Consider the following 4,687-nt stretch of genomic DNA (forward strand, 5'->3'; position numbering starts at 1 on the left):
CCCCCCCCCCAAAAAAAAAATCAATTTGAAGAACATTTCTATCATCCAGTGTTTTATTAATGGATGGTCGAACCAATGTCAGATTGTTTCACCCTTCTTCATCTACGGTTTGGTTTGACAAGTAACTGCCAACTACGAATCACGTGGCCTGAACCGAACCCATCAGGCCCAAAGTACTATTAGGGCCATCAACTCCCAAACACAACTTGAGAAGAAGAAGAATAATAAGAAGATGAATGGCAGTGCATGTATGGTACTAGTGATGGCAGATGAATGATAGCTGCTCCATGATAATGACCTGGCCAAGAAATAGTGGTATAGTAAATGGAATTTGAAATTTCTGGTTTCAATGCCTTCATTGTTAACCAAAAATATTAAATACTAGATAATATGACAATTTAAGTTTAAAGGATATGGACAATTTGGTAGACGAAGACAGAACCAGTATATAGATTCTAAATTTATTAGATCAATAAAGTCTTTTTTTTTTTTTTCTTGATTTTTGAGTTGCAGGGAGGGCCTCTTTAACCATGGTGGATTTAATGATGTATGGGTCTGTAAAGGCTTTCTTTCCTGCCTCCTTCCTCCTTCCTTCTTCCTCTAGTGCTAGATTAAAATTTCTGGTCCCGGTTTTGTTCTTGATTCTCGATAAACTTTAAGAACTGAAATGTTCTTCATTGCTCAATGCAATCACTTTAAATATATTTTCATCAAATGATTTGAACCTTCATAGGCTCCCTAAACCCATAGTAACAATGGTTCTAATCATTCTCTGAATCTCGTTTTTCTAAATGAAGTGATAGTTTCTGGGTTATTAGCTACTGATCAGTTCAGAAGCTCAACTTCATCTCTTTGTTTTTGGAGTGAGAATGAGTGAGTGCAGTGGAACTGGAGGAAATATTAACTATGGTCTGATAATATATTAAAAATCAATAAAGACTATATTGATTTTGCCTACCGAAGAGAAAGAAATTAGTTATTACCATGCAGTAGGGTTAGTTAATATTCCAAGATTTTTTATAAATAGATATAGGGTTCATAATAGAATACTACAAAAATTCCTGCTCAATACACTGACTTGAATCAATGTGACTTTAGATACAGATTAATTAGGGTAGATATATATATATATATATATAATTTTTTTTTTCTTCACCATAAATACTCATTTGCTTTTAAATCTCTTTTAAAGATGCTAAAATATTTAAGTTCATTACATAATGGAGAATGATTTCAATTCAGAAATAGATATTAATATATATGCATTGACAGACCATAGTACATGATCTAAAGGATGCAGGCAAATCTTGACTTGAGAACATAATATTTATTGGTTAAATTCAAACAATAATCTGCCATCAACATTGAATCTTAGACCTAGTTAAAATCCTTGTCTCTAGGAAGAGCAAGCTAAAACCAGCCAACCTAAACTGGCGCATTATCTCTAAGTCAGATGTTTCCCACCTCAGCACAACATTAAGATTGTTCTATTGTAATTTAGTGGTAGTGGGTTTGAGTCGGAAATGGCCTCTCCAAGTAGATTACATACGTTATGAGAAAAAAAAAAAATTTTGTCACTATTGGGATCTTGTAAGAACTTTCCCCTATTGGGATCCTGTAACGAAAAAAAAAAAAAAAAAAAAGAATAATTCACTTTTCACAAATACCCTCTTAAGTTTGAATTTTTGCTTTAATAACTTTTTTTTAATTTCTAAACTTACTTGAATGATTAATTAAAATAAATACTATTATTGTGCCACGTGGCAAAATATAGTTGACTTGAGACTTGACACATGGATAGAAAAAGTGGAACTTATTAACTATTATCAAAGTTTGGGTCTCAGCTAATTTAGTTGCGCCGTGGCAGCTTTCGTTAGAACTTAGCATAAGTAGCCGTTGTTTTTGGGAGAAAGAGTGAAATTAATGACCATTAAAACCCTCCACATTACCTTGCAGGGAGTACGTACTGTGTGGACACGGTTTTAGCATGAACGTCTGTCAACCTTATAATCAACCTTATAAATTAAATCATCCCTTGCATTGGAAACAAATGAATGAAAGATAGACCTCTCTTTCTCAGTTTCACATTAAAAACTTCTAACAATTAAGCATCGGATTTGGCTTCTCTCCTCGCCTAGGTCTTACCCACAGTTATTTGAGTGAGCATCACATGTCCAAACAATGATTCAACGATTCTCAATGCCTTGCTTTTCGTATCTTTATCAGCACCTCGTTCACTGTGCCTCTCTCAAACATTGGATCATCGCCTAAACACGTGATGCTCATCTAGATAACTATAGGCTGGCCCGAAGGATTGGCGCTAAGAAGAAGAACTGGATCATATATCTCTGTCTTTCTCCTCTGACCTTTTTCCCTCCATCAATCTACACGGCATTCTTCTCTTTCTTTTTTTATTGTTGCCACCTTATGAAGGATTTAAGAGAATATTTCCTAATTGAAACAATGTTTACCACTAGTGTATATATAAATAGCTATAGGAAGCATGGATATCCACAATAATATCACACAAGAATGGTCGTTGCAGAGGCAATAACTAAATTTAGAAGTCGTGGGGTTCCATTATTGGTTTCATTTAAAAGCAACATTTGGAATTTGAAAATGGTCAGTACTATTCTCAACCAATACGCACGTAAAGATACCGTATCTCTAATGGTCTCTTGCAAACTAAATAACTAGTTAATCCAAATACAAAGGCATTATTTATTATGTTTGGTGATGTGAAGTTAAATAGATAGATTGATAGATATTGGTGGAGTTTCCTACTTACACCATATCCTTACAATCTCTGGCTGGTTTATCAGACTTCAGGTTCTGTAAAAAAACCCCACCTCTGAGGAAGGGAATCAAAGTTGCCTCAGATCATCGATAGGGATATTAAAGGGTGTTTTATACGTTGACACGGCCTGCATATAATTGCAATCATTAATGAACCTGTAATGTCATAAGCGTAGAGAAGCTGTGCATGCTCAGATAGCTTTTATTGCCCAAAAACGTTTTATTTCACCGTGCATTGTAGAGAGAGAGAGAGAGAGAGAGAGAGAGAGAGCGCGTTAACCCTTTCTTTCTTTCTCTCTTTTTCTCAAAGGAGTATAGAGGCTCCATGCACGGATTGTACCAAGTACGGCATAAGGACTGAAGGCATCCAAGGAAAAATTCGTGCTGTTGTCCGCCATGAGTCCCGGACATGGACGCTGCGCATATGATGGCAAGTCGTATGCCCTAACAACACATGGAGGTACGGGTATCTGACGATATTATGTATTTTTTCCTTTGATACAATCTCACCAATGCAGGTAGACTTTGGTGCGGTTGCTCCATTGTGACCAAGTAGTCATGAATTCAAGTAAGGAGACAGCATTTTTGAAAAGCAAGGCAAGGCTTCGTACATTATGACTCTCTATTGTATTCTTAATAATCTCTCTCTCGTGTGTGAGAAGAGGGTTTTGTTTTCACCCATCGTTGAGAGGTTGATTTGAGTACTCAATCAGTAGTAGCAATCATGTCAAACCATTCCTTGGTGCACAAATTAAGGAAGATCTAAGGGCCCGTTTGATTTTGTTTCTAGAAACGGTTTTTCCGTTTTTCTGTGCTCAGAAACGGAAAAACACTCCAAAAACCGTTTGAGTTTTCTGTTTCGTTTCATTTGTTTTTGGAAACAGAAATATAAATTTATGCTTATTTCTGTGTCTGGAAACAGGAATGGAGAAACATGTTAAACTTGTTTTTTTGTTTCTAGAAACAAGTGGGAGCAACAAAATTTATGAAAAACCTGATACTTCACTCGACCTCCCCAAACCCCAACCCATTGTTGAAACTTTTTGCTATCCAAATACAACGATTCCAACCTGGTTGTGCAAAACTCACAATTTCGGATTGCTTTCATCCTTCTGAAGCTCACCTTCATGAAGCTTACATGCAACTCCAATGTCATGCCTTTACTCGTGAGTTGCATTCTTACAACATCGTGCATTCACTCATGTCTTGAACTCGACTACATTGTTGAAAACGTTTCGGAAAACAAAAAAATCACACACCTTTTTGCATTTTCAAAAATCATTTCTTAACACAGAAACGGAAAAAACCGTTTCTGTTGTTTCTAGACACAGAAACAAGAGAAACAAAATCAAACGGACCTTGAGAGTCCTAGGACAATTTTCACTTGTGAACTTCAAGGTAATAAGACTTCCTCAATTTTATTTTTTTTAATATATACCTCGTATCGAGAGGGATGGTCACTACCTAGGATTTTCTTTACATTTTGGTATCAGAGCCTCTCTCCATCTCTCCATTTTCATGCAAGATTTTATAATTTCTTATATATTTCTTATGATCCTTCAAAAAAAAAAAAAATTTGTTGTAGACCAGTAGCCCATGCATATAGGCTATCAAACCACAAGGGGTCAGTAGCCCGTGCAAGGTAGGCCAATGGTCATGCCCACGACCTACAAGCCAGGATTACTTTATTATCTATGGCTTTGACTAACTGTTACTCATTGGCTATACAAATTCATATTTCTAGACGGACAAAAATGATAGAAAATTCATATTAAGGATGGTGTTTGTTTTGAGTGACAGCAAAATCGTTAGGAAGAGATAGACACAGATTTGGGTAAACCGGTGGCATACACAGTCTTTTCCCTTAATTTACTTAGATTAGATGGATGAA

This window comes from Macadamia integrifolia, chromosome 5 (genome assembly GCF_013358625.1).
Source record: "Macadamia integrifolia cultivar HAES 741 chromosome 5, SCU_Mint_v3, whole genome shotgun sequence".
Taxonomy (NCBI): Eukaryota; Viridiplantae; Streptophyta; class Magnoliopsida; order Proteales; family Proteaceae; genus Macadamia; species Macadamia integrifolia.